The sequence below is a fragment of the Papio anubis genome, chromosome 1 (assembly GCF_008728515.1).
Source record: "Papio anubis isolate 15944 chromosome 1, Panubis1.0, whole genome shotgun sequence".
In the NCBI taxonomy this organism is placed as follows: domain Eukaryota; kingdom Metazoa; phylum Chordata; class Mammalia; order Primates; family Cercopithecidae; genus Papio; species Papio anubis.
Window position 1 is genome coordinate 73,891,643 of NC_044976.1, and position 16,701 is coordinate 73,908,343.

The 16,701-nt window shown below is 35.2% G+C and overlaps 1 protein-coding gene across 4 annotated transcripts in view; it reads right to left on the minus strand.

The window, feature by feature from the left end:
* The window catches only part of SLC44A5 (solute carrier family 44 member 5), a 399,642-nt gene that overhangs the window by 346,988 nt on the left and 35,953 nt on the right, over positions 1–16,701 (minus strand). Inside the window, exon 1 of one of the 4 annotated variants that reach the window (XM_017962592.3) lies at positions 13,229–14,718. The exons of the other annotated variants lie outside the window; for them this stretch is intronic. The gene's annotated coding sequence lies outside the window, so the exon portion shown is untranslated. Of the gene's footprint in view, positions 1–13,228; positions 14,719–16,701 lie in introns of those variants that run through there. 4 annotated transcript variants of the gene reach the window in all.

The window sequence follows — 16,701 nt, forward strand, 5'->3', positions numbered from 1 at the left end:
CATTCAAATGCTTATCACATGACATCAAAAGCATAAGCAACAAAAGAAAAACTCTATAATTTGGACTTTACCAAAAATTTTTAAATTTTGTGCTCCAAATGATACAATCAGAAAAGTGAAAAGACAACCCATAGAATGTGAGAAAATATTTGCAAGTCACATATCTACTAAGAGACTTGTATCCAGAATATAGAAAGAAGTTTATAACTTGACAATAAAAAAGACAAATAGCCAAATAAAACATGGGCAAAGGATTTGAAGAGACATTTATCCAAAGAATATGTACACATGACCAATGGTACATGCAAAGACGTTTACCATTAGTCATTGGAGAAATGCAAGTCAAAAACCACACTGAGATATCACTTTATAGCCACTGGAATGGCTATAATTAAAAAGATTTAGGCAGTAACAACTGTTGGTGAGGATGTGAAGAAATTGGAACCCTCCTACATTGCTGATAGGAATGTAAAATGATTCAGACATTTTGGAAAGCAGTTTGACAGCTTCTCAAAAAGGTAGAGCTACCATATGATACAACAATTCCACTCCTAGGTATATACCCAAGAGAAATGAAAATATATATCCAAAGAAAAATGTGTACAAATGTTTATAGCTACATTAACAATAGATTAATTGGGTTATGGAAATAACCCAATGTCCATCAACTAATGAATGAAAAACAAAATGTGGTATATTTTCATACAATGGAATAATATTTAGCCACTAGAAGTCTGAATAAAGTATCCAAAATAGGCAAACCTATAGAGGCAGAAAGTAAACAAGTGGTTGTCTAGGATTGGCAGGAGGTTGGAGGAATGGAGTGACTGCTAATGAGTTTTCGGTTTCTTTTAGGGGAGACAAAATCTTCTAAAATTATATTTTGGTGATAGTTGTACAACTCTGTGAATATCATAAAAGAAAAATGAAATTGGACACTTTAAATAGTTGACTGGTATCACATGTGAATTACATAAAGCAGTTTTTACAAAAGTACACTTTAAAAATTGCCTGAGTTCTAATTGTCCCAGTAAAGTTTTGTCTACAGCAGATTTGGTCCTTTGCCTCCCTGTGCCCCAAGACTCAACCAATACCTCCAGAGATGGAAGAAGCTCAGTTTCTACTCATTGAAACAGGCTTGTCCCCGAAAAAGATGTTCGTTAATCACCTATTATGAATCACCTATTATATCTGCAAATGGGTTGACATTTTACTCAGATTTCTAATTTAGTTACCTTTTAAAGGTATGTTTTCAGTAAATACCAATAAATACATTAACTATGTTGATAACAAATTATGTACCCCATCCTATTTAGCTACATGTGGTGTAAAAATCCTAATAGAAAGGTTAAAAACTACCTCTGATTAAAACTACTTCTTGCAAAGACTCCCATTTACATGTTCACACGGTAATTCAACACTTTGCCAGCTATTTAGTTGTGGCTTCTTAGAGGAAACAAGATGTCAGTCTCTATTTTCATGGATCACTTTTATCTGAAATTTTTTCTCTGCATGATCCAAATTTACTAGAATCATAATCTGTCCTTCGTAATATGTTAAAAAGTGGGGAAATCAATTATGTGTAATTATACATGGAGTCTCCCAGTATACTTTCAGAGCTTATTATTAGTAAATTTCTTGATAAAAGAAGAACAAGAATAGAAATATTTCATTACAAAGAAACTAGGATAAGGCAGCTGTTTTTTCAAATTACTCTTACCCTGACTTTTATTATATAGTATTTAATACCCACTGGCATACTTTACATGCATTTGTCATTTTACTTTTATTATTGTCTGTCTCTTCTCAGATGAGTATAAGTACTATGAGGAAAGGAATTTTGGTATTTTTCAGTCCTATGTCACCAACACCTATGACATTCAATACTGTAGGTGCTCAATATTTCAGTATTATAGGTATTCAATAAATATTTAATGAATTTAGCATTTGGGAAGCATTGGAAGAGTCCCGCAATTGCTGACTGAATAAAATTAAAAGGAAAATAAAGTGCTTTTACATTTTAACTGTTTTATCTCACAAAATCTCTCCAATATCCTGATAACCCTGTCTCTACTGTTTGCAGAATAAGAGTTGGCATTTTCAACATGGTGATGAAAAATGTTTGAGGTTATCATTCACTGTTATTTTAAATTCATTGCGTATTATTATTGTAATTTAACACAGAGTGATAGTTATAATCTGATTTGCATTGGAATAAGCAAAATGAGAAAATTTTATTTGAAGATGCAGTTGTACTTCTTATCAAGCCATCATTAATGTAGTATTTTTTGTTGTAAGAACACAATTTAGGGAGGAAGGGAGGAGGAGAAGAAAAGATAACCACTGGGTTCTGGGCTTAATACTTCGGTGATAAAGCAATATGTACAAAAAAAATCCTGTGACACATGTATACTTATGTAACAAACCTTTGCCTATATCTCCAAACCTAAAATAAAAGTTAAAAAATAAATTTGAAAAATTTTAAAAAACACAATTTTAGAATATTTTGATAAAATTTTGATGAACTCCTTCTTGGAGGTAGTCATATAAGAAACACTAGTATTTCCCACATTTTTTATTATTCTCATTTTCTTCTACCCCAGATCCATCAGCACTCCTCTATGGAAAATGTTTTTAATTCTTAGACGTCTTTCATTTTGTTTTTAGAAATAAACCTCAAAATTATATCACCATGTTTTCTATAATTTTAATTTCTTATTATTTTTATAAATCAAGATTTTAAAGAAATCGCTAAGATAATATATTTTTTAGGCCAGGTGCAGTGGTTTACACCTGTAATCATACTGCTTTGAGAGGCTGAGGCAGGCAGATCGTTTGAGCCCAGGAATTCAAGGTCAGCCTGGGCAACATGGAAAACCCCCATCTCCCTAAAAGTTACCAAAATTAGCCGAGTATGGTGGCCTGCACCTGTACTCCTAGCTACTCGGGGGGCTTAAACCCGGAAATGGAGGCTGCAGTGAGCCATGATGGCTCCACCACACTTCAGCCTGGGTAACAGAGTGAGACGACTGTGTCACAAAAAAAAATTATAATTTTTGTCTCTTAAGTCTTGTGAAATTTTTCCTTAATCTTTACCTTATGCCAATTCAGGATCTGTATCCTCTCACAGTCTCTCTTTCAAATGGGTTGACCACTCATCTTTCTTAGTGGTCTATCATTTTTTCTCCTATACTTTGTTCTAGCTGTCATGATACCACAGTAATCTTCAATATGTGAAACAACTCAAGAAACAGTTCAAGGAAAAACACTGACATTTTTACAAAAACACTAGTATATTACACTTCAAAAATTTTTGTCTGTTTGGGATTAGTTTGTGTTTCTTTCAGCTACTGAAACCTCTCCTAATTTTTCTCTTTGATAGGCAATCATTAGATTCCGTGGATTTTAAATATAGATTACATATATCTTAATATCATCATAGTGTAGTTTTATACAAGAACACTTTGTAAAAGTATGGATAAAAAGAATCCCTCCTTTGGTAGGAAAATAAAAGAATTTGGAATGTAAATCAAGTTTCACGTAAAATCTCAAGAGTAGTTTTTGTGGGAAATGTAAAACTAACTGAAGCAGTTACAGAGATTAACAGTTCAGGATCCATTTCCTTACCAACTCATTAACACTGAAGAAAAGTATCAGAAGATGAGGAAAAGATAAGGGTAGAGAGGGTTTTTTTTCAATGAGTAAACGTGTCACACCTAAACAGAAAGGGTCTTATTCAGAAACCATTCCGTAAAAGATGTGCTTTGTCTGCTCTACCTACTCTGCATGCCAAAATCTTGACTGAAATTTTCTACTGTATCTTCCCAACTGAGATGTTATATTTAATACCATTTAGAAAAATTATTTTTACATATTATTTTTAAATGATAGTAAAAAAATTTTCAGAATGACTAAACGAATACCTTAAAATAAATTATATAGATAGCTGGTTTTCTATTCTGTTCTAGAGGAATTTACAAGTCTCCTATAAAAGACAAGCCAGGACCATGGTCTTGGTATCAAATATAGGATAAACTGTTATATTTACAAGAGCGCATTATCCTAAACCACATAATAAGTGCAAATAACACAGTTGTTCTATTGCATTATATATTGAGGCATTTGACTCCATCAGTTTTCATATAGGTGTCTGAAAATCACACAAAAAGCTTATGATTTCCAGCTCTGTTTTAAACCAAATCATAAGAACTGTCTTCAAAGAGTTTTACTGGAAAAGATTCACATTAGCGATAGAGAATATAGGGTAAAAACTGAATTATACTGTTGAAATTTAAAATCTATAGCCTCTATCTAGCATGCAGAAAAAAAAAAAAAAAAAAAAAAAAGAAAACTGGTGTATTACCCATCTCTACACATGGTGGCAATTCTTGCCATCAATGACATCAAAACACATTTTCACCACTGTACAAATACACACTGGCTCCTTGTTACAAGTTGCAGTATGCTGATCAATATCAAATGGACTAGTTTGACCTGTGAGCGCAAAAACTACTGTAATCTACTACGCTAAACCCAAAGAAGAAGTTTACAGGAAAATAAAATTGTTTCTTCATTGGGAGAATTAATTTCAAATTAAGCATTCTTAATTTATGTTGAGGTGATCCACTGGGGAAAAGAAAGAGCAAATTTGATTTTCAAGCCTTAACATCACTATCAAAAGTTTATCAATTTGGGTATCATGATTTTTGTGAACGAATCACCTTCCTCTCATAAGTCCCCCAAAAGGATTTTTTTTGCAATAGTTTTTATTAATTTTTCTACTCAGAGAAAAGCTTTGTAATTAATTTTACATAATCACCAAATAGAATGAATAATCTGGCTCTTTACCTGAGAAGTTAGGACCCATGAGCCTTAATTCCACAGCTTCCGCAACGCTGATTTATTTTTTATTTAATATTTATTTATTTATTTATTTATTTATTTATTTTTGAGACGGAGTCTCGCTCTGTCTCCCAGGCTGGAGTGCAGTGGAGCGATCTCGGCTCACTGCAAGCTCCGCCTCCTGGTTTCGCACCATTCTCCTGCCTCAAGTCTCCGGAGTAGCGGGGACTACAGGCACACACCACCACACCCAGCTAATTTTTTGTCTTTTTGGTAGAGATGGGGTTTCACCGTGTTAGCCAGGATGGTGTCGATATCCTGACCTCATGATCCACTCGCCCCGGCCCACCAAAGTGCTAGGATTACAGGCTTGAGCCACTGCGCCTGGCCTATTTTTAATTTTATTTTTATTTTAAGTCCTGGCGTACATGTGCAGGATGTGCAGGTTTGTTACACAAGTAAACATGTGCCATGGTAGAATTTTAATATCTGCAAATGACCTAGAACCATTAATGCTGAGAATCAGAAAATACATGATTAGAAATAATCTATAAGTTGTTGACCATTACAAATATTTATCTGAAGTCTCTTCCCCAGGTTAAAATTTAATGAGGTTGCCTGCCCCAAAACCATCACTATGCCAGCCTACTTTTCCCAACCATAACTGCTGAAGGAATCTTCAATCTATTTTCATCGGAATATTCTCACATTAAATTATGCTGAAAACAAAAGCATTCACCTTATTGGAAGGATGCAAAACACTGATTAATTCATCCTCAAAATGTTTAACAAGATCTCAGCAGGAGACAAAGAGAAGTCTAAAGAGAACAATCAAGCTCTTGGTAAAAAGGAAAATTCAGCTAGCTTCATAAAACTGCCACTAATGCACAAAGTTACAACAGCAGCAGTAATTACGGCCAGTGCTGTATCCTCATGTACGGGAACAAAATTTATAATTAAAATGTATCTATATCAGAGTCTTTTGTAGAAGTGGGATAATTCTGTAAAGGGGTCCTTGGCAGAACTATTCTTCCAAATGGCCATAGCCATTTCCGTTTTTGCCACACATATTTCCTCCTTCACTGCAGGCAGTAATGTAGAACAGGTGAGCAGTGTTTGGTATCAGAGTTAGGTTCAAGTCCTAGTTTTTCACTTACTCGTTTCGCAAATCATTTTATGTCTGATCCTCAATTTCCTTCTCTCTAAAATGAGGGTAATAATTCCTACCTCCAGGAACCATTATGAGAATTAAATAGTACGATTTATGCAAAATGTCTGACACTGAAAAGCTACCAAATAAATATAAAATGCTTTTTCTACCTGGTATAGATAGACCTTTGTAGGTAATGAAGTAGCATCTGAAATACAAAATTTTAAAATCCTATTTGACATCCAAAACTTATTAATATTGAAGGTGTTATTTTTCACACTGATGTATTATTCAAATGTTGAAAAAGGAAAACACTGCTGTCTTTAAACAGCATACATTTCACTTCAGGCTATCTGTTTATAACAATGAACTGGGAACATTATGCAGTAATGAGGCAGTTCTGAAATCAGCGTTGGAGGTTGTGAGAACCAGGAGGAAACGGAATGCCACAGCACCAGAGGTTATTGAGACTCAGTGCCCAATGATTAGAGCACAATGCATATAAAATTAAAAGGAAGAGGAATTACTCTAGTACTAGCTATTTATGATAAAAATACACATGTGGCATCACCTCAAGCCAGTTTATAACAACTAAAATTCTATGAGATTTAGAAATCATTTTGATAGAATGAAATTATCAATACTAATAAAAATATCTTATCTTTCAAAAGAATGAGAATGAGTCTGTGAAATAAAAGGTCAGTCCAGTTGCAGTTAAAGCAGAATATGTGTTATTTTTGTTACAGCAATTTTAAGCAGTCCTTCAAAAATAGCACAGGCCCAAAGCTTCAGTACCAGTATGAAAATAAACCATGCTGCTAAAAGGTAAATATTTTTATCATCTCTAACAACTTTGTATTAAAACCATTGTGAAAATGCAGCTAGATTCTTTAAAAATCACTCTCAAACATGTATATGCATTTGAATGATATGTAAATTATGTTACTAAGTTGGTTTTATACAATGCAGAGCAGAGCAGGAAAGAAAAAGACTTCACTCAAACAGTTGAACTGACAATGCATTTCTTTGGCTATAGCCAGTAAAAGATTTCAGCACAAACTTAAAGGAATGGTCTTTACATGCTCTAAAAGTAATAAAAATAACACCTTATGTTTACTTAATATTGAAAACATTTTGAAGCCCCTCACTTAATCTTAACAATTCTATAGCATAGGTATTTTCAATATCTGTTTTACTGTTAAGACGACTAAGGCAAAAAGAGGCTAATTAACCTGTCCAAGATCACAGTTGTAAGTGGAAAATCTGGATTTCATTGTCTGACTATGGATCCCACACTTTTATCTGTTACATTATGTTACTTCATCTCTGCTTCATATTTTCCCAATCCAGTAATGGATAGCAATGTTGACTGGAGACAAGGGTGGGTGCTCAATCTACATGATCTCTTTCAGCCTCCATAGCCTAATGATCATGTGATCTTAGAAGTGGATTATTTCAGACAGAGCCATACTGCTTCTGCAGGTGTTTGGGTGTCCCTGGTTTTCTCAGGGATAACTTTTTGCACTTTTTCCAAAACTAAATGTGAAACAGAAAAGAGAGCTACTTTCCTATGTACAGCTTCCCCACATAGATGACAACCTCATAAGTCACCCAGAAGATAGATGTTCTGTCCTGGCATTAGAACTTTTTGCATAATTTGCTAAGCAGAACTGTCTGACAGTAGCCAAACATTAATATGCAAATTATATTACTATAGATTATGAGCAATGACATCGTTGTTAAAAGAACAGTGAGAAAGAAAGAAGAAAGATGAGATTAGAGTATATGAAAGTTTCTGAGTAATTGCTAATTCCAAAGCCATAAAAAGCAAAAGTCGTATAGGATGGCCTGGTTCAATATTGTAGGATAACAAAAGAAAGGAAAGGGAACTCAGGGTAAATTACTAATAGGCAAAAATGTAGATAACTAGAAGTGTGTGATACCACTTCTACGAGTCACTAACGGAGGAGACAGTGAGAGATGGCCTTTAATGAATGTATAAAATAAAGCAAATGCTTAAGATTTAGGGTCTGAAAAAGCAACTAATATGCTAGAATCATTCTAAATATGATTTAATAACACTGGGAAGGGGAACAAAGGCCAGTTATGAGATTATTTAAGCTTTTCAATCCCTGAGATTGTTGTTTTCTGAATTAACTTTATTCCACACCAATATTCAATGAAGGAGAAAAATAGAATATAGACTACTTATTATTGGTAGAGCAATTTCTCTGAAATAGTATCTCAATTTATTAATGCATAGCACTAAGTGCTAGAAGACGTGAATTTATGCTTTCAAAGTTCTGAAAAAAAAAAAAAAAAACTTCAACCAAGAAATATATGTCCAGCCAAATGATTTGATCAATTAAGTATGAAAGTAGAATAAAGATCTTTGTGGTTTGCAAGATCTCACTCACTTTATCTCCTGTGTACCCTTCCTTAGGAAGTTAACTTAAGGATGTAAGCCATAAAGAAAACATAAGATCCAAGAAACAGGGTGATGTCCAGGGAACATTGAAAGTAAGTCTCACAATGACAGCTTTGGAATGACCCCAGAGAGTAATCAGAGCAGACTGGATCCAGTGGATACAGCATTCTAGGAGGCAGGTCATCAGAGGGAAAAAGGAACTGAATGGATTGAGAACTATGAAAAGGGTAAGAATATGATAAAGTCTAATAGTGAAGTGTTTAAACAGATAATTCATTGGGATTTGAAGCTAGAATATTCTCCCCTGAGTGGCAGAGAAGTCCTATATAAAACCTATTGAGAAAGAAGTGTAACTTCCATAGACCCACAGAGAAGGAAATACATTACTAACACACTGTGCCTAGCTCTGCAGACATATTATATTTATCTGGTCATTTTAGAGGGAATATTGTTTATTAGCTTAGAAGATTGAGAAGTACCAAGGTAAAAAGAAGTGGAAGAAAAACTGGGAGTTATAATGTGTTTGTCTTACAAAGTGGAGAGTTCAGAGGTACTGTCCATTGTCAATGAAATAAGAAATACAGATTTGATTATATTTTTGAAGTACCAAAGTTAACCTGTAGGGAAACAGACTACTGATATGATCATATGTAGAAAAAGAGGAACGGGGAAGTAAAGAGTAATATAAATAAATTCAGTCTTAACCTAGCATATCAAGAAGAAAATACAGCCAGGCGCAGTGGCTCACCCATGTAATCCCAGCACTTTGGGAGGCCAAAGCAGGCAGATCGTCTGAGATCAGGAGTTTGAGACAAGCCTGGCCAACTTGGCAAAACTCCATCTCTACTAATAATACAAAAATTAACTGGGCGTGGTGGCATGCGCCTGTAGTCCCTACTAGGGAGGCTGAGGCAGGGGATTGCTTAAACCTGGGAGGCGGAGGTAGCAGTGAGCTGAGATTGCACCACCGCACTCCAGCCTGAGTGACAGAGCAAGACTTCATCTCAAAAAAAAAAAAAAAAAAAAGGAAATAGTATATAAAGCTGCTAAAGCAAGAAATAATGATATATATTGATTAGAAATATAGATATAACAATGTCAGCTACTCAGGAGTCTGGGGCAGGAGAATCGTTTGAACCTGGGAGGCAGAGGTTGCAGTGAGCAAACATTGCGCCACTGAACTCCCGAGTGGGTGACAGATGGAGACTCCATCTAAAAAAAGAAAAAAAAAAAAAAGAAAAGAAAAGAAAAAAGAAATATAGATATAACTACTGGAAGAATCAAAACAAAAACAGTTAAACGTTGGTCACCTCTGGGGGTAGGGAAGGGTGTGGCTAAGGACTGTGGTTTTTTATTATAAATTCTTCCATATTGTTTGACATTTTTAACAACATAAATTTGTTATTTAAATAAAATTGCATGTTTATCAATGCACAGAAAAATGAAAATATTCCTTAGAGTGTCTTCCTCACAAGTAATACAAAATGAATGTGTTTAACTGTTGCTGGGTATTGTCCTGACTACTAAAAGTGACAATGATTATACACAGGGGGCATAACCCAACCCCAAATAAGCTCTATTGCCACAAACTAGGTCGATTTATTTTATGAAAAAAATAGAAGCTACTCCAGTAAGTGTCAGGTAAATTGTCACAAGAATATTTTCTTTAATATGGCGTACAACTCAAATAAGAGAGCCAGAAAAAAAGATATTTTTTCCTTCTCCTATGGGAGTTTTTGTTGTTTTGAGAAACACGTACAGTGTTTTGGCCATACTGAGGTTCAGAAATAGCACTTGCATCTTCTACCCGAATATATTTATGGTAAAGATAATTATGCACCCCATGCACTGACGCACTCAATGCATCAGCAAATATGGCAAATCTCAAGACCGTCAGCGGAAGTCTCAACTTCTCGTAGTCTCAGCTGAATAACCTTCATGAGGTAGCATTTGGAAAAAGTTTTTTTTTTTTAAGTGAAGAAAGCAAAATGCATCAAAGTCAACACCTTGAATTGCACCTGGAAGCAAATTGTGGAACTAGAGGACAAAAATATAATGTTCCCCCTGTGGCTTATCCTATTAAGAAATAAGCCTTCACTCATTTTCTGAGTTGCATTTTCAAAAGCTGTTTCAAGTAGACTGCATTGCAGTAATATAGTTTTAAGAAAGCCTACACACAAAGTCCACACTGGTATTATTTAGTAAATGATCTAAACAGTGCCATTTGGCTTTGGTGTACCTGACTTAAGCAAGAATGACCTAATAGCAAATCATTATCTGTCACTAAATTTGGGATGTTATGTGTCACCTAAAATTCATGCAGTTTTAAACAGATACATTTTGATAAAATATTGACAATAATAAATATTTCTGATACTTAACTATAAGCCAGCAGTGCTGATAAAGCAAACTGCCTAATGATATAAAAGCAGAAGCAGATCTGGCTCTTAGGCAAAACTGTGGAGCAAGTAGCCCTCAGTGACCCACCTCTTTTGGAGCTCCGCTCCTATGAGCACCCTGTAGACCAAGGCCTGCCCTCTACAATATCACCCAGGTACTATTTCTACCTTACCAAATACATCTCTCTTATATGTGATTCTGTCTTCTCCTTGGTCCAGTCAATAGAAGTATTAAGACCATATTGTGGGAATCTAAGTAATATAAGAAAATTATTTCAACAATAAAAGGTACATAAGGAGGAAGACTGAGTATCCATTTATGGACATTTGTATGCAACACGCTTAAGAACTAACAGGAGTAAAACACGAAAGAGCTGGCCAGGTCAGCTGGGTCCGTAAGGGAATAACAGCAGTACACATTCTACTGAGAAAATAAACAAGGACAATAAAGAATGAGAGAAGCCTTAGGGCAACTCTGGAAATCATAGTCCAGTGAAGAGGGGTACTATCACTCCTATTTTCTAGAGGAAACGTATAGCATATCAAAATGCTTACTAAAGTTTAGTCAAACAGAAAACCCAAAAATCATTTTCTTTCCCTAAAATGACTTAATTTCTACATGCTCCACATTTTTAATAGATAATCAAGCTTCTTAACTCTGTCACACATACTTTCGATACAGCCTAATATTAAATTCCCTCAGCTGATTATATTGTTTCACCAAATGCTTCCAGACACATGTATCATTATTTGTAAGTATGAATATAATGATTTCAGACTTTAACACTTTAGTTTAATCATGGGGTAATACGGTGTACAATGTAGAAGGGAAAAAATTTAGCATTTTATAATGTACTTATTCTGATGGGACCAACCACCTAGTGACAAATGAATCATATTATTGACTATGCACTACATTTTTATTGATTTGGTGAATGTATTGCTCAATAGTTAATAGCATGTCAGCCATTCATTTACAAATACATATTTCTAAGGCTGTCATGCCAAGATATAACATATTTCCTAGGAGCTGGTAGGAAATTTAGCCCAGATAATGCATAATTCTATAAAAATTGTTATTTTTTAACTCCACAATTGTTTGGACAAGTTATTTAGAGTAGTCCACACCAACGCTATCCTACTTAATACACAGGGTATATATTTCTATTGTAATAGTTTGTTTTGCTGAGTTCTATAGTGCACAATGCAACCCAAAAAATCTGAGCTGGCCTTTTGTGGCTAGATTAATTGACAAAAGAACACCTAAACAGCTGCTGTGTGGTGAGTTTACCATAACCACATTGGACAAAATGGAAATGTAGGATACACTAAGCCTGAACAATGCCATTAACTATAGACTCCTAGGAAAGTAGAATGTTGGTTCAACTAACATTCAGAAAGTAACCAGGAATGGCAAGAACTTTTTGAAAGCTAAAATGTTGGAGAGCTTGTGACTAAGACTCATAAATACAAACAGCTCCAGAAATGGAGTAGCCAAAATGAGAACTGTTCTCACAAGCTATTAAGAGCTATGTAGTACAGAAAACTGCCACCCTAGCTAGACAGATGTGGAAAACAGTTCTCTAGAGTAAAGGTGGGGGCGGCGAGGGGAGAGAGAGAGAGAAATAGAGATGGATGGGATGTCTTTTATAGTAAAATAAAAATATTTTTATAAAAGAAATAGAGATGAGATAGAGAATAGAGAGATGAAGATGGAGATGGAGTTGGAGATGGAGATAAAAACAGAGAGAGAGAGAGAGAAACCAAAATACTTAAGGTTTGATAAATGTTCCTTTTTTTTTTTTCTTTTTTTCTTTTTGAGAGGGAGTCTCACTCTATCTCCCAGGCTGGAGTGCAATGGCACAATCTTGGCTCACTGCAAGCTCCGCCTCCAGGGTTCACACCATTCTCTTGCCTCAGTCTCCCAAGTAGCTGGGACTACAGGCGCCCGCCACCACACCCAGCTAATTTTTTTGTATTTTTTTAGTAGAGATGGGGTTTCACCGTGTTAGCCAGGATGGTCTCGATCTCCTGACCTTGTGATCCACCCGCCTTGGCCTCCCAAACTGCTGAGATTACAGGCATGAGCCACCACACCCCACCTAAATGCTCCTTTAAGAAGAGCCATTTTAATCTAAGCTATCACAAGCCCTAGATCTGATGGATGGTAGAGTTTTCCATATTATAAGTTTATATGAATCAACACGACTGTACTCATTTCTGAAATCCTTAGATGCAGATCTCATGGTGCTTAGAAGCAGGGGCTGTGATGTCAGGCTGCCCAGGCTTGAATGCTGCCTCTGTTACTTGCTGATGAATAAAGAGAAGTCAACTTTTCTAAATGTTACTTTGTTTGCACAATCAGGACAATACTGGCAACTACTTCACAGAGGTGTAGTGAAGATTTACCTCTTCTTGGATGTCTAATGGGCATCTCAAATCCAAAATGTCCAAAACTGAATTCTTGATCTTCCTTTCGTGAACCTGTTTCTTCCACTGTCTTCCCAATGCTTTTCCCATGATTCAGGGCAAAGCCTTGCATCTCACCGACTCTTCTCTTTCAGACGCCATATCCTGTTGGCTCTATCTTCGAAATATAACCAGAATTCAACAACTTCTCACCACACTCCACCCCTATTCTGATCCAAGTACCATAATCCCTGCTTGGGCTATTTCAACAGCATCATACTTGACCTCCTCTTCTAACTCTTGCCCCCAGTCTATTCTCAACATAGTAGTTAGAGGAATCCTGTTAAAATGTCTCTTCTTAAACCATTCATTAACTTTGCATATTTCTCAGAATAAAAGCCCAAGTCTACAAAATCTGGCCCTCTATTAACTTTCTGACCTCATCTCTGGTTGCTCTCCTCCTGGTCATGAGTATCTCTGCTTCTGAAACAAACATGTAAAGCATGCTCCTGCCTCGGAGCCTTTGCACTTTTTCCCTCTTTCTGGGCCTTTCATCTTTCAGACATCCAGATGTCTTTACCACTGATTTCAGGTCTTTGCTCAAATATCACAGTCTCAGTGAGCCCTTCCCTGAATAACTTCTTAAAATGAAAGACCACCACATTCACACATCATACTCCTTTTCTTCTGTTTATGCCTTTATTTCTCCCCATAAAACTCACCACCATATAACACACTACATGTTTTCTTTACTAATTTTAATTGTGTCTTCTCCCCTTAAAATATAAATTCTCTGAGAGCAGAGCTACTTCTCTGTTTGATTCTTCATTGTATATTCCCCTGATCCTATTGTGTACCTACTCTGGGACATTACTGAGTTCAACAAGTTAATAAGTACAAAACACCTAAAAATGTGTGACACATACTAAGTGTACAATAAATGTTAGCTATTGTTTACTCGGGATATTCATTTATGTAATTTCTCCTAGTTTTTAAGTCTTTCCAATATATACTGTGATTATAAATTGCATTAGCTTCAAAACAGTTTGTTTCTTAATGTTTCACTTTTGTCTTTCATATGAAATTAATCTAACATTAAAAACTCATGACTATAAAGCTCCAAAGACATTCTCTAAAGATGATCTGCTAAAAACCAGTTTTTAATAGCTTTTAAATAAATATTTTATACTCCTTAAACAGTTCATAAATATAGTTTCTATATTTTTCCCAAGTAAATTTTGAGTAAGAATTATAAAAATTAGTGATATGTAGTTTATATATAGTTCTGTATTCATTTTTTATGATTTCTTAAAAGTTTCAAGCTAAATGAGTTTAAATAAATAGTTAGAATAATTTCACTCAAGCTCTGTGATTAGTAACTGAAATAGCACAGAAAAACATCTAACACACCAATATTTTTCTCTTGTTATTCTCTCTACTTTCTTAAATTCCAAAGATAGACAAACAGATGATTGATGGAGATAAATGATAGATAGATAGACAGATAGATATATAGACAAATAGACATAAAATACAATAAATACTATTCAGTCTTATAAAAAGAAGGAAATCCTAATAAACCTAAAATAGAGTGTGCTAAGTGAAATAAGCCCAGCATAGAAAGACAAATACTGTAACCTCATTTATTTTATTTTATTTTTTTTTTATTTTTTATTTTTTGAGACGGAGTCTTGCTCTGTCGCCCGGGCTGGAGTGCAATGGCCGGATCTCAGCTCACTGCAACCTCTGCCTCCCGGGTTTACGCCATTCTCCTGCCTCAGCCTCCTAAGTGACTGGGACTACAGGCGCCTGCCACCACGCCCGGCTAATTTTTTGTATTTTTTAGTAGAGACAGGGTTTCACCGTGTTAGCCAGGTTGGTCTCGATCTCCTGACCTTGTGATCCGCCCGTCTCGGCCTCCCAAAGTGCTGGGATTACAGGCTTGAGCCACCGCGCCCAGCCCAACCTCATTTATATGTGGAATCTAAAACAGTCAAACTTGCAGAAACGGAGCATAGAATGGTGGTTGCCCGGGGCTGTGGGGGCAGGTGCAGAAATGGGGAGATGTTGGTCAAAGGGTGCAAAGTTTCAGTTAGACAGGATAAACAAGTTCCAGAGCTTTATTGTACAACATAGTAAAACACAGTTAATAATAATGTATTGATACTAGAAAATTGGTGATATAGTAGATCTTAAATACTTTCACCACAAACAATATGTGAGGTGATAGATATGTAATCAGTCTTGATTTAATCATTTTCAATGGATATATGTATAAAATATCATGCTGTACACTGAAAATACATACAATTTTTATGTGTCACTTACAAAATCATCTGTATTGCTAAATTCAGCATTTTAAATATGAAAATATTAGCATATAAAATCTACCATATGTACTAAAATGGAACATATATTATAAATATTGAAATCAATAATAGTAATATGGATTAAAAGCTGGGATCTTTGAGTTTTAAATGCTCATTATTAACCAAATAATTAAAATCCACAGTTTAAATTGCTGAAAGTAGAGGTTCCAGTCAAGAAATGAACTCTGAACTATGACCATTAATTAAACAGGAAAAAGAGTTATTTATAATCTGGAAAATGTGCCATTTGGATGACTACAGAAGGCATTACAGAATTAAAGGAAATGCCTTTGACTAATCAGCTGAACTTGACCAGAATACATAAATTTACGTCAGTTATCTGGGCATGGAGGCAAACATCTATAGTCCTAGCTACTTGGGAGAATGATGCAGCAGGATCGCTTGAGCCGAGGAATTCAAGGCTGCAGTGAGCTGTGATCACACGACTGTACTCTAGCCTGTGGGACAGAGCAAGACTCTGTCTCAATAAATAAATAAGTAAATAAATAAATAAAATGTAAGTCAGAAGCTTAGAATAAGTTCTAGGTCCCTAAACAAAACATTTCAAGAGGACTCTCATTCACTTCCCTACACTAATATATTCCTCTTCAGTATGAATTCTAAATGGATAGCATTTTTACTTGAACCCAATGCATTTAAAAGATGCCTTTCCTACTAATTACAGCTCTTATAGGAGTCATATAAAAGATATTAAGATCTACGAATGTTTTTGAATTGATAATGAAAAAAGTTTTCTCAATAAATAAGGTTTAGAGAAGACAGAATATATAGAAGAACAAATCTGAAATGACTCTATAGATTTTCCTTTAACAAAAAGAGAGGATTTGAAGAAGACAAAATTCAACTATCTACACACACACACACACACACACAAGTAGTCAGCCTATCTGAACCTGCCAACCAGGAGATTTTTTTAAAAGGTAATTCAGGAAGATAACACAAATGGTCAGCATTTAAGATCTCAGATCAAATTTTTGGATGTTTTTAATAATTCAGCATGTAAGGAGCAACCATAGTATTTTGCATGAATATTTTTACTAGTTGAAAATTGTTAACTATCCAGTGAGCATGTCTCTGTGGAAG